The sequence below is a fragment of the Manis pentadactyla genome, chromosome 8 (assembly GCF_030020395.1).
Source record: "Manis pentadactyla isolate mManPen7 chromosome 8, mManPen7.hap1, whole genome shotgun sequence".
In the NCBI taxonomy this organism is placed as follows: domain Eukaryota; kingdom Metazoa; phylum Chordata; class Mammalia; order Pholidota; family Manidae; genus Manis; species Manis pentadactyla.
The window spans coordinates 44,383,340-44,404,420 of NC_080026.1; positions in this window are offsets into that span (position 1 = coordinate 44,383,340).

Sequence of the window (21,081 nt, forward strand, 5' to 3'; positions counted from 1 at the left end):
AATGGTATTTAATTTGATAACAATCAGCAGTGAATCTTCCCCCAAAAGTAATTTATACATAAGAGCTTCTTTTCCATAGGAAAATGAGGAAGTTTAAAATGATTAGATATTGTATCCATAGCCTAGCATTGTTTTTCTTAAGTATTGATTCTAGAAATATTTGTGCAACCACCTGGTGTCAGGCTCTATTCTAGGTGCTAGGATATGGTGTTGAACAAGACAGGCAAGATCTCTACATTTCTGGAGCTTGTGCGTTACTAAGGAGACAAATAAATGAAAATATCAGGGTAAGTGCTTTGATGAAAACAAAACTGGGTAATATGATAGGAAATGTTCTGGTGGCAGAGCTGGTTTTGATTGGGCAGTCAAGTATCTTCTCCAAGGAAGTGACCTTAAGCTGGGACTGCATGACCCCGAGGGAGCCACATGTGTGAGGAACCAGGTTGGTGGGCGTAGGTAGCTTTCAGGCCAGGGAAGGGCTGGCTCAAGGGCCCCAAGGTGTTCAGGAAAAGACCCCAAAGACCCACATGTTGCTGGGATGTAATGAGTCACTGAGGAGGGGAGTGTGCAGAGTAGTAGAAAAAAATGTGGAAGTCTGTGATTTCACAAAGTGATGTAGACATCACCTGGAATATAATTTCTTACAAGTAGCCTATTTCATCAGATCTAAGACTCCACTGATTATAAGATGTCACTGTAGTGTATGTACCACTCAGAAAAAAACCTGCCTATTAAAGGAGCCCATCCTGACTTAAATGATTTGAAAAATATGTTTTAAATTAGATGAATTATGATACAAAAATTTGAATGATGACTGAAATACAAAATGTTACATGAGGAACATTACGTTTACTAGGCTCCCCCCTTCACCAAGTCCCCCCCACAAACTCCATTACAGTCACTGTCCATTAGCGTAGTAAGATGCTGTAGACTCACTACTTGTCTTCTCTGTGTTACACAGCCCACCCTGTGCCTTGCCCCCCCATTATACATGCTAATTGTAATGCCTCCTTTCTTCCCCCACCCTGCCTTATCCCTCCCTTCCCACCCATCCTCCCCAGTCCCTTTCCCTTTGGTAACTGTTAGTCCATTCTTGGGTTCTGTGATTCTGCTGCTGTTTTGTTCCTCCAGTTTTTTTGAGTGAAATTATTTGGTACTTGTCTTTCTCCGCCTGGCTTATTTCACTGAGCATAATACCGTCTAGCTCCATCCATGTTGTTGCAAATGGTAGGATTTGTCTTCTTCTTATGGCTGAATAATATTCCATTGTGTATATGTACCACATCTTCTTTATCCATTCATCTACTGATGGACACTTAGGTTGCTTCCATTTCTTGGCTATTGTAAATAGTGCTGCGATAAACATAGGGGTGCATCTGTCTTTTTCAAACTGGAGTGCTACATCCTTAGGGTAAATTCCTAGAAGTGGAATTCCTGGGTCAAACGGTAAGTCTATTTTGAGCATTTTGAGGAACTTCCATACTGCTTTCCACAATGGTTGAACTAATTTACATTCCCACCAACAGTGTAGGAGGGTTCCCCTTTCTCCGCAACCTCGCCAACATTTGTTGTTGTTTGTCTTTTCGATTGTGACAATCCTTACTGGTGTGAGGTGATATCTCATTGTGGTTTTAATTTGCATTTCTCTGATAATCATTGAAGTGGAGTATCTTTTCATGTGTCTGTTGGCCATCTGAATTTCTTCTTTGGAGAACTGTCTATTCAGCTCCTCTGCCCATTTTTTAATTGGATTATTTGCTTTTTGTTTGTTGAGGTGTGTGAGCTCTTTATGTATTTTGGATGTCAACCCATTATCGGATCTGTCATTTATGAATATATTCTCCCATAATGTAGGATACCTTTTTGTTCTATTGATGGTGTCCTTTGCTGTACAGAAGCTTTTCAGCTTGATATATTCCCACTTGTTCATTTTTGCTTTTGTTTCCCTTGCCTGGGGAGATATGTTCATGAAGAAGTCACTCATGTTTAGTCCAAGAGATTTTTGCCTATGTTTTTTTCTAAGAGTTTTATGGTTTCATGACTTACATTCAGGTCTTTGATCACCATTTTGAATTTACTTTTGTGTATGGGGTTAAACAGTGATCCTGTTTCATTCTCTTACATGTAGCTGTCCAGTTTTGCCAACACCAACTGTTGAAGAGGCTGTCATTTCCCTATTGTATGTCCATGGCTCCTTTATCATATATTAATTGACCATATATGTTTGGGTTAATATCTGGAGTCTCTATTCTGTTCCACTGGTCTGTGGGTAGAAAGCTATATTTTAATAAAATAACCATAAGAAGCTTAACAGGAGAAAAGTATTAACAGTGGAGAAGTACTAAAATATGCAGTTGATGTTACAGTAGTAAACTTGACTTTGATATTTTTATCTAAAGCTCATTAATATTATTTAATCAAAATTATAACTGCATGTGCTTTAAATTTTGAATTCTCTTGAAGGGCTTGTAAGGGAAGTTCTTTAGTCTTGCTCTTCCCTGTACCAGCCCTGTTCCTCAAAAGTCCTATTTAACCATTTCTCTTCTCAGATCATTTGTTTAGGTACTCCTGTATTTCTAAATACAATTCTTATGCTGTTATTTCTTGAGTGTCGCCCTGTACCTCAGACATTCCCAGTGATGACTTGCTATAGTAGATGAGGATTTAGCTCATTTGTTCTCCTCACCCCACCCGCACTTTTGACAGGAATATGTTCTGTTTATTCTTTAATCAACTCTTGACAGCATCTCTTGGCTTCCCCCTCTGCTGACTCTTCCTTCTCTGTTACACCTTTTACTTTTCACATTATCCAGTAGATGACATGAATGTTCCATTCTGTGGCCATAATTCAAGCTTTCCTGCTTTATCTATAGGTTAATTCTGAAAGTTGAATACCCATCAACAGCAAGTTGATTATTGTGACTTATGCAAATATGACTCATTACTGAGCCAAGCACCATGTGGTTATTGCAGTTCTTTGACTCTACAGTTCTGGCATCACCACACAAACAAGAGCGTTCCCAGGGTCTGGCCAAGTGAACTCTTCCATCATTTGCCTGAATCACACCACATTTTAGCTGGCTTCATTTTTGGACTGTTTCTTGTACAGTGTCTCACTTCCTCCCATTTTTTTCTGAAGTCCAATTGCTTGTTCCTTGTTGAGAGAATGCCTGTGTGTCCCCTTCTCCCTGATGCCACTTGCTCTTTCTGTCGCTTGGGGTCTGCTTTCATTCTCCTGAGGACATCCTACTTAGAGTTCATGGGTTGTCTGGTCTTTGAACTGGTTACTTTCTGGGTCTTCTGCACAACGGCTGTACTGAGATTTTGTTTTCATGCAACGTTTGGGGTAATTTCAGTTTCCTGAGTCTCACATCTTCCTTTCTTGGTTTTTACCCTCATATTCCTGGAGTACATTTTCAGAAAGGATGCACTAGAGATAAATTTTCAGAGTCCCCGTAGCATGTAGGAAACTATTGTTACTTTTGCCCTTATTTAATTGGTAGCCTCTCTTGGAATAGAATTCTGGGTTCACAGTAATTTTCCCTTAGAACTTGGAAGGCTTTGCTTCACTGTCTTCAAGCATCTATTGTTGCTTTAAAGCTGGTGTCACTCTGCCTCACCTTTGGTAATGGATGCGAGGCTCTTCCTGTCTGTAGTGTCTGAAATGATTTAGTGATGGATCTAAGTGTGGGTCTTCTTTGTTCTTCCTGCCCGATACTCAGTAGTCTTTTCAAGACTCACTTCAACTCTAGAAATGCACTTCTGGAATTTCTTTGATTAATTTTTCTCATCTGTTTGCTGTTCTTTCTTTCCAGAACTCCTGCTGCCAGCTTTTGGATCTCCTAGATTCCTGTCTGCCTCATCTTTCTCTGTGTTTTCTGTCTGTATTTTTCCTCAGATTCAGCCCCTCTTCTCTCTCTCCCCGTCTCCTTTTCATCCTATGTGACTTGTCAACTACTATTGCAAGTTCTCGAGTATAGCCGGTGGCCAAAACAGACTGAATTCTTTGCACTCCTGAGGCTTACACTAGTGGAATTGACCTTTTTCTCATTTATTATCTATGTATGTGTCTGTGAACAAAAGCTTTCTTTGTCTCTTAATTGTTCCTTTTTCATAGCAACTGTTCTTGGCCTTATGTGGTTAGTATCTTGACTTTCTGAGGATATTAGATCTTTGTAAAGTTCTATTCTCAGAGTTACGTTGTTTAATTTATATGCAGTTTTTCTGTTTATTCTGTTCTTTGTTTTCTTTAAGAGGCAGCTTCCCTTAAATATCCAGTGACCTGGTTGTCCAGCCATATACTTAGGAGGGACTAGAAATATGGGCAGGAGCTCCACATATGTGCGTGGGGCTTGTGAAACAGCAGGCTTGATGTTGGGGTGGATGCAGGAAAACAGTCATGGTGCTGGGGACCCCTAATGCATGAACCAGGGAGGTAGACACTGGGGGGCCAGCTGCTTAGGCTGGCTTCCATGGTTCTCCCCGGACATTCTGTTTCTTTAAAGAGAAGAGCCCTGGTGATACACTGTTGCTGCAGGAGTAGGGTGGACTATTTCCTAGACCATCCCTAGTCAATCTCACTGTTTTCAGCCATGTTCTATGCTCCTGCTATTCAATCTGTGGATGCGGGAACCCTGCTGGGCAGTCAACCCTTTTCTCCCCTCCATAGCCCCTTCTTGCTTTCTTTTTCATCTACCGACTCCCTCCTGGATTTCAGCTTTCATTAACTGTCAAACTCATGCATTGACTAGTGGTCCTCTGGCATTCTCTTGGCCCTTTGGAGTTTTTCTTCATGAGGGTCTTGAAAACAGGCTTCAGGAGGTGAACATTTGAACTTGGTCTTTCATGTTGACCTGGTTTCATATCCATAAGTAGTTATTCTTTTTTGCAGATATATGTTGAATAATGAGTAGAGTGAAACCATTGAGTTGGCCTTATGGCAAGGGTCATCTTGAACTTGGAGGCCTGTGGCAAGCACTGTTCTGCAGGAGTGTGCACTTCACCATTTGAGGTCAGACCTGGGTCTGGCCAGTTGACTTTTGCCGTCAACTTTAAAGTGAGGGAATCACGGATTCTCCTGAAGCCTGTTTTTTTTCCATTTATATGTCTTTTATCTGTTGGGTGATGAGTTCAGTACATGCTATGTGAAATAGTAATTTCTTGCTTATTGTTCTTTTTCGTAATGTGGTCAACTTTGGGTGTATCCTGTTTGCCAGTTATACATGTGGCCTTGCTCCCTGGCAATGCTGCTTTCCAAAATGCATATTGTTAATGTAGACTAACTACTTCTTTTGATGAGTTACTTCATAAATTTCACTTTTTGAGGACTTTTGGAAAGGATGTTTTAAACATTTTAAAACTAATTTGGGCCCTTGGCTATTCTCTATGAAGAAAGATACTTCCTCCAATACTGCCCTGCCCCCACTTCATCTAATGTTGGGACATAGTGTAGCTTGCTTTTCATCTCAGAGGGGTACCTCCAGGTTGGGTGTTCTCAGTCATACTGGCCATGTTGTCCCAAGTCTTGCTGGAATGATTTACTGCCCCCAATGTAATTCACTAACGTAGCCTAGCCTGCGGCCTTTGGCTGTGTCTGAGCAGCTTGGGACCAGGCCGGGCATGCTGTAATTGTCCGGCCGTGGTGAGTGCTATGGGCCCTGTGCCCTGCCCTGGGCAGCAGGGGGGCTGCTGTGCCATTGACTATTGCACGCTTCTCCTTCTCCGGTCAGAAGGCAGGGCTTCTGGGGCGGCATAGTGGGGCCGGGCGTCTGAAAGATTTTCGAGTTCTGAAATCCTTAGGAAAGTTGGCTCCTATCAACTTGCTTTTAAAACAAACTTAATTACTTCTAGTCATTAAACCAAGTACATCTCAAGCTGAGTGCCGAGTAGAGATCAAAAGGATACACAGATCAGCTTTCTAAGGACTAAGCCACCAAAAATCCTTGTATGTTTTCAGTATTTACACCTGGAAAAGCTTTCCTAAAACCCATCTACCCAGGGGAAACAGTTGTATGATATCATTATTTTAAATCTACGGGAAAGATACAGAAATACAGATTGGGACATACTCGTGGTTGTAGTGAGAATGCGAAGAGAAGACGATGCTAGGATGATGTCGTGGCCCGCAGAGCTCTTTCATCTCAGTGCATCTAAAAGTGTTGCTCAGGCTGTTTCAAGGCTTGTTGGGAGGGGTTACAGGTGCCCAGCAGGGTCTGGTGGCCATTAAGTGTGGGAAGTGCTGGGGACAGTCATGTCACACTCTGGGGACACTCCAAGTAGAGTGCGGCTCCCTCAAGGGCTCTGGTAACTGGTAGCACTTCCAGATGCACTGGTCCTGTCACGATCTCCTGCTGTGCAAATTGTGTCCTCCATGGCTAATTGCTTTGGGTGTGTATAAATTTTTTTCTGCATAGATGCTTGAATTGTGTAGCTGCAGGAAAATATTCCTTTCTTTCTTTGTGTCTTTAATCGTTAAAATGTATTATTTCTCTGGGACCCAAGGGAGGAAAACTCACATTCCAGGAACACAGTCTGCCTCCATTTCTGTAAAACTGGGGTAAAGTCACCAGTGACCTCCTCCTGCAGGATCAGAGGGTCGTGTTCTGTCTTCACAGCCAGTTCCAACTCTCCTGATCTCCTTTCCCCTCTGAGTGTTCTTGGTCTCATTCCTGGCTCTACTTTCACCCATTTTTTTCCCTTTAAATTCAGGTTTACTGAAGAATAATATACAAACAACAGAATATCTTTCTAAAGCCCAGATCTGATGGTTTTTTCACTCTGAATGTCCTGTAGTTGTAGGACATCCCCAGACTTAGCAGCTAGTAACCTCAGCCTCCCTCCTTTCTTTCCTGCTATCCACCCCTCCTAATTACCAGCTAGTCTCACAATAAGCTGAGGGCTTTGCAGTCATGACCGCTTCTTTGTGGCTTTACTTGGTGTTCTTTTTCAACCCCTCACACATCACTTGCTGCTTCTCTGGAGGTGTGCTCCGTGTCTCCGTTGTCACGTGAGCACCTCTGAGCCCAGTGAGCGTAGAGATGATGCGTGCTTCAACTGTCTCAGGGCCTCATTGTTTGGGGCTTCATTGTAGAATCTTGAGTGTTTGCTAAACTGAATTACCATAGCTCAAATGTAAAGTCATATAACTTTGATGATGCACTTAATTAAAATTTCTTTATAAAGTGGTAGCTCTCTTTTAAGGACCAGTTCCCGCCCACAGGCTAAGGGAAATGAGCCGTTAGAAATACCGGCAAGGATATATTTCTCCAAACCCAGATTTGAGGACTGCTTGGTTCTCCCCATCTATACCTGCGGAGCTTCCTGCCGTGCTGGCAGTAAATATTTGCTCTGTGCCTCACTGCCCCCCTTAGCTCCTGTGTTGCTGAGCTAGCCTTCCCATTCTTTTCTGCCCTGTTCTTAGTGGTGTTTACTGGCTCTCTCTCCCTTCCCTCCAGCCTCCAAAGTGTAGAAGTTCTCAATTTTTACTTCTAACTTTGCTGTCCTCCTTCCCTCCTGTCTTTCCCCTGACCTCACGCACGTTGGGGAGACCCCGTCATCACTACTCTGGCAGTCATGGTGGTCTCCCCACTCAGGTCCCTCTGCTGCTGTCCACTCTATGCAGCTAATTGAAGTGCCACCACCCAACCCCACGCCCGGCCATGTACCCTGCTGCTGTCTATGAAATAGGTACAAGGGATTTAGCCAGCACTCAAAACAATTGACAGAACTGCCTCAAGTAAGCATGCAGCCTAAGTTATAATCGTGCATCAATGCTATGAAAATGCAGCTTTAAATACAGAAACCCCCAACTATTACTCCAACCTCTTCTCTGTAGGAATTGCTGACCTGCTCTTGTCAAAGCCCCAGTGAGCTCACCCCACCTCGACCTCTGACCTCTCATTGTGCATCCTTGCAGTTGACCACTCTCTTCTTCCCGAGTGGGCTTCACGATCCATGTGATGGAGAGTGCTAGCCCTGGGATCAGACCTACATTTGAAGTTTGGCTCTGCCCTCACCTTAGCTTTGTGATCTGGGCCCATGTGTAAAACAAGGATGTTTAGAAGGGCCTCATTAGGTGATTGTACAGACCAATTCTTTGCAAAGCACTTCTCCCCCACTACTCTATGCCTTTTCTCATGCCAGTCACCCTGCCTGGAACCTTTTGTGCCTCTAATTGCTAGTAAAAACTATTCATTCTTCCAGGGCCACCACCCTATAAAGATGCTCCTCCCTCTAGTGGACACTGCCCCACACAGAGCATGGCAGCCCTGAGCCCTTTACGGCCCTTCCCAGTGTCAGCCTTCTCAGAAGGCTTTTCATGTTCCCCTGCTCTGGTTATTGTCTCTCTTTCCTTACAGTCCCCATTGGGCCTTCCTTCTGATCCTCCTTGTCACCTGCCTTGGGGCTTCCTTGTGGCATCTGGCTCAGGATCTTCAACACAGAAACCCCATTAGGCCTTTGTCTTTGGAAGGGGACACCAATGCCACAGGCTCTTTTATAGGAAACTGACTAAAGTCGTGACAGAGAGCTATAGATTCCATATCATGACTGCCTTTCATAAAAATATTCTAGCACTCTTCCCATTTTACAGGATGAAGGAATTTTATGTATTGAACAGTTAAGGCACCACTCATTTGTGACTGGAAAGCAGTTTTAAAATTGAAATAGATTCTAAGTCCTTTCTGGAAATAGGTGTGTAATGTACACATCTAACTTGTAAACATGAGCTAGTAGAGTGCCTGCACATAAAAGGTGTGCAAGGAAGATTGGCTGAATATGTGAAATACATACCGTGTAAACCTGAAACTTACAGCAGTTGTCTTTGGGTGTGTCCTGCTCTGCAGTGTTGTATATTGATCATGCAATCTTTGTAGATCTCTAATCCAGAGGGAGGTACGGCTTGCTCTGCTGTTCCTTAATTGCAGCTAAAGGCTCAGAGCACCTTCCCTAGGGTTTTACATGTGGTGGATCCAAGATTTAATCATAGGCTGATCATATAGTAGAGCAGCTCTGTCCAGGATTCACCAAATATGTTAGTACCTGAGGTCATGGTGAAGAGAATATTTCACTATATTTCAGAGACCCTGGATTTATTAGCACATAGTACAGCAAACACCTGAAAGAGAATGACTTACATTTTAATCTGTTACCAGGTAAGATCGTCATGAACTTTGTTTCTGAGCCAAATGAGGGAGAAAGTAATCTGTCAGAACTTCAGTTTAGCAAAAGTAATATTTTTTTCTACTCTTCCTGTTCATCAGAAAAGCAAGTTGGATGGTCTTTGTAGAACTTTAGCCTTATTTTGATAGACATTTCTTTCAAATTCTTTCGTTTCAAAGTAATAGTGATATAGTGATTCTTGGGGAGGAACTTTTTTTTTTTTTTAAGACAAAGAGTCATTTAAAGACATGCCTTTTGGGAAACATACACTGTGATGTACCTGTTGTCTGTATTCACGTTGTTTGGAATGTTCATCAGCTTTTAAAGCATTTTTAAAATTGAAAATTTCATAGGCTCTAAAACATTTATAAAATATATTTTATTCACTGCTACATTAGATGGGTATTTTACCATTAATAAAGAGGTATATTTAATGTTTACAATGCAGTTCTGTGGCCTTTTAATTCTGTTGTGTTCTCCAGAACCCTCATATATCATTAAGTGCTCTTTCTAGACAATGGAGTCTGAATCACTGTGTCTTTTCCCACTGAAAATGCTCTTCCATGTCCCAGAGCTTCAGGGACTAACAAAGCCGGTGAGGACCACTAGAGGTCATCTGCCTCCCTCAGGTGTTCTGCAAATGCTCCCAGATGCACTTGGTTGTATCCAGACACTCCTAAGTGCCCACTAGGCAATACAGCCCAGCAGTAAATGTGAGGGGAAGATGGGTAAACAGGAGTGTGTGGGATAATTGTGGACTCTCCTCTGTGGAATGAGGGAGCCCAGCCAGCTCATGGATAGGCTGAGGAGTCAGTTATGCAACAAATACTTATCTAGCAGCTGTTTGTGGGAATTCCAGTACTAAAGTGGGTGATGGTAGGGCTCCAGTGGTAAAGATGAGTCTTTTCATGTATGAGCTTGCAAACTCCTGGTGCAGCAGTGAAGGCTGCTGCTGGCGGTCATCTCACGGGCAGTAGTGTCACTTCAGTCAGCATCCTATTCTTTTCTAGCTCTGGGCTCAAGGAGTTCCAAGTTTTTGTGGGGGACACTGGTAAGACCATGTCCTATAACCTGTGCCAGCACCACTGTGCAGTGTCCTGCAGTAACATGCAAGGAGCATTTCACATTTGGGGTTATGCAGAGTGGCAGAGGAATAAATAGCCCAGTCTGGAAAGAGAAGGAAAGTTTCTTGGAGGAGGTGATAATGAGATGAGTCTTGAATGATGAAAAAGGAGAGAACTAGGCAAAGAAAAGAGTGCCAGGTTGAGCTGTAAGGATTGTTTGTATGCAGGGAGCAGCTTGTGGTGAGAACGTGGGCTTTACATAAAGCATCCTCAAGTCTTGGCAGAGCAGCAAAGCTCTGTGGCCTCTGATGAAACCTTAACTAAACCTCTCCAAGCATCATTTTTTCATTTCTAGAATGAGGATGATGACACTTCTCTTGTTAGGGTCTTTGGAAAGGTTTAATGAGTGTAAGTGTATAAATATATGTTCAGTGCTTAGCTTGTAATAGACGCTGTGTAAAATGGCCCCTGATGATACTCGTCTCCATTAGCACTGTCTCCAAAGAGCATAGTACTGGGGGAAATCATATCAATTAGCCTCTTGCAGTTGGTCAGTTGAGATGTTTGAAGATGAGAGTTTGAGGGCAGTGGCTGAGGAGAAACAGAGAAGGGTTTGGGAGTTGAGATATTTCTAAGAGGTAAGACCAGAAAGATTGAGCTGGACAGGGGTGCAGGGGGAGGACTCCACAATGCCTTCCAGGCCCTGCTATGCGTGATGGGGAGGTTGACAGTATAACACCTGAGACAGAAACCACAGGGCCGTAACCAGGTTTTGGGAAAGGGTGGAAGTAAGTTGAGGGGGAAGGGTGCACATGGGGAGACAGCCCCGTGTAGAACTGGCCTTGTGTCCAGGATGCCTTGCTCTGGTGACAGGCTGTCTTGAGGCCCCTCAGGGCCAGGCACCTGGTGCTCCCTGTCCTGCCAGGAGCTCCTCTCCATGTCTAACTAGGTCCCTCTGTACCTGTGCTTGCTGCATCAGCTCTGTTGCTGGCAGCTCTGACTGGTTCTTTGTGCATCTCCATTCTGTCTCTAACACTGGACACCTTTGATTGGTGGATATGTTATGTATCACTGCATACAGTGGCTAAAAATACATACATTTATTGTCACAAATTCTGTGGGTTGGGGTCTGGGTGTGGCTGGGTCCTCTGCTTAGGATCTCACAGGCTGCCGTCAGTTCATCAGCTGGGCTATGTTTTCATCTGGAGGCTTGACAGCAAAAAAATCTATTTTTGAGCTCCCTCAGGTTGTCAGCAGAATTCACTTTCTTGCAGCTGTGGAGTGAGAGTTTCAGTTTTCATTGGCTGTTGCCTGGAGGCTGCCCTCAGTTCCTAGGCCTCCATGGCTCCCCACCACGTGGCCCCCTCTATGGGCAGTTCACACGTGCCGGCCAGCACGTCGTAAGGTGATGAGTTACCCGTGCAATGTGATGTCATCATGGGGGCAACACTGCTCATATTCTGCTGGTTAGAAGCAAGTCACAGCCTCTGTCCACATGTGAGGTAGGGAACACCGCGAAGGCAGGGGTGGACCCTAGGAGGCGGAAATCAAGAGGGTCACCCCAGCAGGCTAGTCACACTCTCATGCAGGGTAGGCCTCGTGGGCCAGGATGGCTTCCTTTGGGTCGCTTCTCAGCCAGACTGCTGCAGTCAGAAGTTGGCAAGGTTACCTACTAACCAGAAATTTGTTTGAGGTCACATAGTAGAAAAACTGTAGCAATAAAATCTGTAAGCTACTCACAAGATTCATTTCCTCCTGTTAAGCAGGAACTTTGGATAATTTGTTTAATTACTTAAATTGACATTCTTTGGATGCTCTTTAAGCTTTTCTCATAAGCTTGTCCCATCTCCTCAAAATTGGCAATAGCACACTTACTGACTTCCCAGTGTTAACACTTACACTAAATCCACTTTTTAGTAGCTCACTCTTAAGTACCCAGCATTCTTTGGTTTCTGAAGCTACAAAAAGTTTTGATATACGTAATAAACAATAGTTTGACAAAGTAGTTAGCTTATTACTAAATGAGAACTTTGTTTCTCTAATTTAAAAGGAAAAGTCCCTTTATTTTTTTGTGCTTCAATTTCCTCATCTGGAAGAGGAGAGAGGCAGGCAGCAAACCTGTTTCTATAACTCTGATCCTCTGGGCTGCCCACCTCCCAGGCTTGTGGTGAGGATCAAAGGACGAAGCATGTGAAGGCTCTGACTACCCAGACATGAGCCAGGGCTGCAGCAAGACCACAGTTTCACTGTGACGCTGCAGCTGTTTTAAGTGGAGCTTCTTCTCTAGTATTCTAGACTTACCTGTTTATAATGTTTCAGTTTGTATAGGACATTTCAGAACTCTATTCCATAAAGCAGGATTCAAATATAATTTACTAAGCCCTGAATAGAAGTCTAGCTAGATTATTAAAAATGTTTTATAACAAATTTGGGGTCTTTGCGTTCCTGACTGTGAACTTCTGATTCAACATTTGCATCCCTTTTCTTTCTTCCATTGTATCTTGTTGCTACTTTGTCAACCAAACTCTATTAGGTATTTGTATTCAAGTGGCAGGAAGTCCTTGGTACTAACCTGACTTCCAGTCAACAGTGGTCTGAATGTTCCATTCAACTGGGATAGTATTCCTCCAAAAATATTGCACAAAATACTAGTTCCAAGAAAGGCTAGTTGGCTTTTCAGCAAAGGAGGATTCTGTGACAATACATGATCGTGAAACACTGCCGATTAGCTTCACCTTTTGGAGAGTCAAAGTGCTTATTGGCACACTTTCTTTTTAACTCAGACTGGAATTTTTCTGGACTGATTTGGACAGGAGGCACTAATTTTAATTGAAAAAAAAACGTGTGTTTTTTTGTACATGTATTTTGTTTGTACACTTATTAACATCTTATAGACTGGAACCGCACTTCTGCAAATACTCTATTTGTGTACAGAAAGAAGTGCTTTCTCTTGAACACTTCCCTTGCCTCTAGGAGAGACCTGGAGCTGCATGCTGCTACCCAAATCCAGTGATCTGATTCCTTTACAATTAGACTGCTTTTAAAAATACATATGCTGCTTTAATAAGCTTCTCATTCCTCACATTTTCATGGTTTGTTTGGAACTTAACAACTAACTTTCTTCTTCTAGGTCATGATTGAATTGCCATAAAGTGAGCTAGAGATTCCTAAACTGGAGGCTGTTTTGAGGTCATCTAGCTTTTCCACTTGACCACCCACAGGCAGAAATCCCGGAGCCGGTTCTGCCATTGCCCTGTCAACATCTTATCCCCTCCTGGTTCATTTGCCCTGCCTGACCCTGGGGCATGGTGTGGACTTGATTACCACACACTTGTGCCCCTTACCATGATTTATTTTTTAAAGTTATCTAAGAAATGAATTTGACCAAACAGAATATGTGTTAAAAAGCACTGGACAATATGAGTTTGAAAAATGACTTCTCTTGCACAGTTAGTGCCTCACATTCCCCTCTTCAGTGGATCACTGATTTCTGATAATAACAAAATAATAGCATATGTTTGAAAAATATCTTATCTTTTCAGAGTACGTCCACAGTTGTTTGCTTGTTCGATCCTCCTAGCAACCCTGTGTGCCAGGCAGGGCGTTTCTTAGTACTCGGGTCCTTGGGCACAGGGAGTCGGAAAGGCCACTCAGGGAAGTTGGTGGTGGAGCTGGAGCTGGTAAAGGCCTCCAGCTTCCCAGAAATACTCAGATATGAGCCAGATAAAGGCCCGCCATGCTGGTGAGGGCCTGAAAGGCTTGCCCTACCTCCCTGCTGCTTCCGTTTCCTCAAACAAAGTGAGAGATGGATTCCTGTCTGACCACATCTGGGGGCTTCCTCCAGTATAAAACTTCTAACATAGTCCTCCCCCTCCTGTTTTTATTTGTGTGCACAGAACACTCACACTTCTGTAAATTCTGAGCTGCACCAAGGCCCAAACTGCCCTTTTCTGTAAACTGTTAGCTCCACCTAGTGGCCACAGTTAAGTCCATTTTACCAAGAAAAGAGTGCAGGGCTGGACTCCCCACCTTTTAGGGGAAGGTAGCATCTGATAAAACACCTTGTCGGGTTCTGTGAGGAAAGCGCTTGCCTGAATCACTCTCTTGAAAAAGGTCCAAATGCAGTTGTTTAGTTTAATGACCTGCATTATTATAGGCTTTGAATTTTGTGTGTGTGCCAAGAAAAAGGGTGAACAATACACAAACTCTTAAGGGAAATGTTCCTTCAGAGTGCAGAGCAGACAACATTGCCCCACTGTTTGTAAGGGCTGGTGGTTTCAGTCACATTTTTATGGCATTAATCAATTTGTATTGTAATTTACAGGAATATGGTTCCCACACTGAGTTTTGTTTACCGAGAAAAGATTTGGAAAGTAAAGGGCAGGCTGATCCCCTTACCAGAACCTCAGCCAATGCTCCCTCCTGGCGAAATGGGAGTGGAGCTGAAACACTGCCTGGCGCTTGCCCCAAAATGGAGCACTCATTGCTTTGGCCCAACAGGCACCCAGATCCTAAGTTTAGGAAACATCCCTGCCAGCCATCAGTGGCAACCTTGCTTCAGGAGCTGCTGCAGTGGGCCAGTTTGGCCGTGATCAGATGCAATGTCCTTTACTTCAAGGACTGCTCCTCTCAGCCTGAGAAACCTGACCTCAGAGGTCTAGAGCACCTGGTGGGTGGACAGATTATTGCCAGATGCAGGCAGTCTGAGGGACCTCTGACCGTGATTCATGAGCTGGAGCCCCTTGATACCTTTTCTCCATTCTGCTCAGGTGGGTGGGAGGTCACAGGAAACCATCCTGCTGCTTGTGCATTTTGGTCTAGTACAATGTTGAGGCCACATGTGAATGACAGGCTAGGATGTGGGAGGCCCTCCCTGAAGGTGGCTGGAGAGGGGGCTTCCCTGGGAAACAAGCTTACCTTCCAGACCCTGCCGGTCAGCCTTGTCTATGGTAGTTCAGGACTGAGCAGGAAGAGGAAATCCACTTGCATATAACAACAACATTGTGACCATATGCTGCTTTAAATTTCAAAGCAGACTTTTAATAGCAGTCTCATTATCTAGCTAAAAGTAGCTGTGTGCCTCTTGCTTTTGTACTTCTCCCTTGCTCCCAGACCTCTCCGTCTGTGTGCACTGAATTACAGATCCTCTCTGGGGCTTGTGTGTTGAAAGACATCTTCTGGCTTATCCTGCTCATTAATATAGGTGCTTATGTCAGCTGGGTTGCCTGCTCCAGAGTTTGGCGCTCCCACTCCTGCCCCTCTTCAATCATCTTCTCTGGTCTCCCCTCCTTCCCCACCTGTATGCAATGGTTCCTGGGACTAAGTCCAAAGCACTTTCATCCCTTGTTTGGGGTTTTATTTTTAAGAAGAAAGCCAAGCACATTTTTAACAGCCACAACCAGATGGAGCGAGCTCTTCTGAGGCAACATAAAGGTAATAAAACAGAGCAAGCTGATGTAGCTAACCCAGTGAAAGATCCTGGGGCATCATGCCAGCTCTCACTAACCTTGAAGAACACCTCTGTTGTGTGGGAGGCAAATAACCCAGGGCAGTGTTTTCCTGACTTTTTCTGTACTGAAACAACTGACCAAAGTCTGCACCTTTCCTCATCCTGAGCCTTCTGTTGCTGTCTTGACCAATCTTCACTCCTCATGTGCCATGTAATTCTGTCTTCTTGGCATTCCCTTGTTGGTACTTGCTTCCTGTGCCCATAACACACACACACACAGAACAACATAACTGGTTTCTCCATCATTATGTCATTTGCTTTGAGCCACAAGGCTTTCCTTCCTGTCCTGGGCTCCTCTCTCTCTCTGTCTCCCCTGCTAGCTGATAGCAGCACAGGAGCAGGCTGGCTCTCCAGGATGGACATCAGGCATCCGCATTCTTTCCCTGGCCTGGCCCTGGTGACCAGTCCCGAATTGTGCTGTCTTTCCCTGCCATTTCTTAAGTGTGTTACTGTTTGCGGACTTCCACTGCCTGTTGGTCCATCTTCCATGGCTTCAGTCCTAGGTCACTGTGGCAGTCTTTTCACTGATTTACTGCCTTTGTGCTCTGCCTCTCCAGGCAGCCTTTATACTAATGCCACACTGAGCCCTTGAGCACAGGTCTGCTTGCCAGCAATGGTCAGAGATCGTAGACCACCAGCAACTGCATAGCCCGCGAGCCTGTACTGGGTTGGGTCGAGTAGGCCCCTGCTGGCTCCCTGGCTCACCCACAGAGCCCTGTGCTCTGAGTCCACCACAGGGAACAGGTGGGGCAGCTCCATGCACCACCAGCAGACTTTTCGCAGTCCTGCCTTGTGACTATGGCCCTGTGTTCCGGTCACATGAGTGCTTACCCTCCTTCAGTCCTGCGATGCTTGACTGGCACATGCCCTGTCCTTCTCCTGGGCAGAACTGGATGCTGGTTCCTCTGCACCTGTGGCACTGGGCAATGCCCCCTCCGTGACCTTATCGCCTGTGACGCGGTCATGGGCTTATACTCATTCTTCTGCCCTACGTTCCTGCGCAGGGCTTGCCCTTGTGCTTGGTGAGTATTAGTGGAATGGAGCAGAAGTGAGCACAGGGATGTGAACCGAGGGGGCTAGAATAATGCTGGCAAGTATTTCTGGTGCTGAGTGTGCTACCTGCAACCTTTCCATCCATCCTCATAGCAATCTTGGGCATGGGCTTGTATTGTCACCATTTAAGAGATGAGTAAATTGAGGTCCTGAGGGGCTGGGTAATTGGCCTGAGCTCATGTAGCTGCTGAGCGGTGGAGCCAGGCCTTGATCCCCCTGGGCCCCAAAGCCTCTGCTCAGAGCATTCTGCAGAAAATGAGCAAGGTTGGGGAGGTAGGCAAGGGGGGGCCTCAGAGCCAAGACCGAGGAACAGGGTTGGTGAGGAAAGCTGTGAGGCGCTGACTTGCTGGCCTGGATGAAGCCACTGCAGGGATGTAGAAGTATTCTACCAGGGGCTTGGAGGGACACGCAGGGATTTGGTGGGGGTTGGTGGAGGGAGAAAGAGGTGCCAGGATGGCAAATGCTTCTGCCTTGGAGGACTGGATGGATGAGGCCCCATCACCAGAGGGGGGCAGAAGACAAGCCCTGCCTGGAGAGGCTGGGGTGGGTGGCGTGAGGATGCTGAGGGGTTCAGTAGTTTTGCTGGGGTTGGGGACCATAGTCGCAGTCATCCAGATGGAGTAGTGGGATGGCAGCAGCTGCACCCGCAATGGGCATCTGAGTCCTGGGTCCACTGGCAGTAGGAGGAGCTGTGGAGGATTGTGAGAAGTAGGCCCAGGGCACTGAGCAGGGTCAGGGAAGCATACGGGGAGGGACAAAGGCCTAAGCCCATGGCCTTCCTCCTTACCAAAGACTTCCTGACTCAGCTGACCTGCCAGGGCCCTCTGAGGGGGCAGCCACAAAGGTCCCTTGGGCCAGCTGTCTTCTTGCTGTCCTAGCTCCTCAGCCCTTGCTGGGCAGGGGCTGTGGCCCTCTGTGCTACATCCCACAGCCCCTTATCACCCCTCACCAGCTTGATTTAGTGCTGCCCTGGATCCTGCTTTCAGAAACATGCTTCATCAAAGCTCTTCTCTACTCACTAAAGGACCAGAGAGCAGGACGTGCTTACCTTCTCTTTCTCTAAATCAAGGGTTGGCAAACTTTCTGTAAAGGTCCAGATAGTAAATAATTGTGGTGTTTTGGAGCCATACAGTCTCAGTGATAACTTTTCAAAGCAGCCCTAGACAATGTGGATAGGAATGAATGTGACTGTGTTTCAATAAAACTTTATTAAGAAACCAGGTGGCAGGCCTGGTTTGGCCCATGGATTACAGTCTGTGGACCTTGCTCTAAACCATTCCTCATCCTCATGCTGGAAAATAACTCAACTTCCCAGGACCAACAAGGCTGAGGGAGGGTTTCTCTCTTCATATTAGTTCACGCTTCCCTTCCAGTGCCGGCTGGGAGCAGAGCCAGAGCGCTGTCCTGTCTGCCTTCTCTACCAAGAAAGCAGTCTTAAGGTACAGTAGGAGGCTAGGAAAGACTCAGTTCCACAACTCCGCAAATCTGTGATGAGCACCCCTAGGTTCCAGGAGCATCATCAGGGTGATACAGGAGGATTATCACCCCTGCCTGACCACAGGTGACGAAGGTCACTTTCCTGGACTTCAAGCCCCAGATTTGGTAACTCTCCTTGGCAGCTCTCATTCCTTTCACTTTCTGTCTGTTGTCAGTCAGCTGCGTGCAGTCCCTGTTCTTTCGTCTTCTCTAGTGCTAAGCCTCCTCCCACAACCTCTGAGGAGCCTCTGAGCCTTGAACAGGCTGGAACTGCATGACAGGTGACCACTTCCACCGGGATTGAGGGCCTCTCCCAGCCCCATCACCAAAATATCTTCCCTATTGACCCTGATGAGGGAGCTGGAATTCTCTCTCCTTCATCAGTGCAGCTAAATACAGCTTCTTTACAGATGGCCCTGGCAAATCCAGTAACAACAGTGACTGTTTACTAAATGCCTACTAAGTGTCAGCCACTGGAGAAATGTAACCCATTAACTTCTTGTACAATTTCTGTGAACACACAAGATTAAAAATTGAGGCTCAAGGCATTAAATGGTTCACCCAAGGAAATGTGCAAGGATAGGATTTGAACCCAGGTCTGTTAAGTCCAAGTGCACCCCTTTCCGAAGCCCTGCCTTTGTCCAACCCGCTCAGTGTGGCCTGCCTTGTGAGGTTCCATAGCCACACCTGGCAAGAGCAGAAAACGGCACTGTAGCTCAGGTGAGTCCATCAGGTGAGACGGTGTGTGTCGGGGTGTAGGGGGTGGTGTGGATAAAAAAATCTCAGGGCAAGAGGCAGTAGTTAGGCAGGCCTGGGGGTTCAGCTGCAGGGACCCCAGGAGCTTCCTGGGGTCACTTGGGGTTGGGGGTCTGAGGAGGAGGGTCATGGTCAGTGGGGAGCCAGGTGGAGGAGGAACAAGGTGACATCCAGCTCCTTGGCCTCCCTGCTCTGCTGCCTTTGCCAAGGCCCAACCTGGGCACTTGCCCTCTACTGTGCCCTGAAAGAGCTTATTATTATCATGCTTAGAAGTCGACTGAGAAATCAGTGCAAAGATGGGAAATTATTTTCAGATATAAAGAGAGAGGTGTGTGGGAGCAGACCTGGTAGAAAAAAGACTGCTTTGGGTTTCTCGTGGAAGTGGAGGGATGGGCTGTAAACAGGCGTGTGGGGCTTGGGGTTGGGGGTTGCTTGAAGCAGGCAGAGTGACTATCTTGGGAGCCAGTTCAAAGGTGAATGTGGGCTGCATGGCACCTTTAAGGCCTTCGAACCTGTGGACAGGTTTCCATAGCCTCTCATGGTTGGGGACATGTGCTGCCTGTCCGCTCTGAGCCCCTTGAAGCTGGGAATTGTCCTACTCTTGCTTGCACGATGGCGCCAAGGCTAGAGGGGACAGGAACAGCAGGACAGGGTCAGGGTGGAGGCGGGTGGTGGGCTGGGCAGATGAAAACAGTGGCATGGATTCAGTTTGGTTCTCTGAAGTCTCTGTGCCCTTTGGCCTCACTAACTAGATGATGAGTCCTGGCACTTGAGGCCTTACACATAATTAGCCTCTCACTGGACTTAGTTATTGCTTCCAATTTATAGTTTATGAAACTGAACCATAGAAAAGTTAAGCAAGTCTCCTAAAGTCACAGAGACAGTGAAGGGCAAAGCCGTGCTGTGGGCTGGTGACCGCATGGCGAGCTGGACTGCCATTCTCCAGAGTGTGACCTCTTAGGGGACAGGGACTTGGACCAGCATCATGTCTAGCTCCTGCTGGGTACTGAGTGAATGTTCATCAACTCTGGCAATGCCAGCAGGACCAGAAGCATTTCCTACAGCTTTCATTGATCACAGTGGAGAAGAGGCACTCACGTTTCAGATCTTGTGGTGGCTCTGACAAGTCTGTGGGGTTTGAGGTCATCAGGGTAGTCAGCAGTTTCCTGCACGCCACTGGCCTGCTGTTTACAGCCTCATTCCCCCTGGGCTCAGGCTGCCTGACTGCAAGGCTGTGACCCAAACTCGATTTTCCCTTTGTGGGCCTTGGCTTGCCCTGTCGGAATGGTTGGAGCGGATATTTCTGGCTGAACTTTTCAGACCAATATCAGAGATGGCTGAAATGTGGCAGGGTGGGAGGGCTCTGGGAGTGTCTCTGGGATCCCACCTTTTCTGTCCCAGGACAGTGATGCCTATAGCAAAAGGGGTCTGTGCTAGAGCCCACTGCTCCTTGACTTTTCTTGGGTAGTAGTCATTAACTCCAGGTAACTAAAGGAGAAGGCTTAGGCTTTGGGGCAAATTGGGAATGAATGAGCTTCTGTTCTCTAACCTGACCACATATGTTGGAGGGAAATAGACACCTTGCTCTCCTCCTGTAAACACACCTTGTGCAGGTAGATGCTTGTCTGCTCACCTCTCTCGCATGGGAGAGATGCCCTTCTCATACCCTGGCATTGTTGGCTCTTTGCAGCTCAAAGGACACTGCAACCTTGAACCAACTCTGTGTTCCTTCCAGCAGGGAAGAAAGGAGCCATCAGCCAGCCCTGATCCTTTACCAGAGCCTGGCAAGGCCCCTGGAAAGGCAGGTCACCATTGAGCAACACCCAGACACAGCCTATCATTCATTTCCAGATGCCTCTGGGCCTCAATTGTTTTCTTCCTCTCTCCCCACCCCTCTCTCCCCATAGTTACATATTTTGCAAGATCCGTACAACAAAGGTACAAGGATCCATCTCTCCTAGGTCATTCACATCTATCAGTCCAGTGTTTCTTTTGCTCTCTTTAATGCTGATGGTTTTCAACAGCTATGTATGACAAAGCCACTAGCTTAAAGGAACAGGTTAT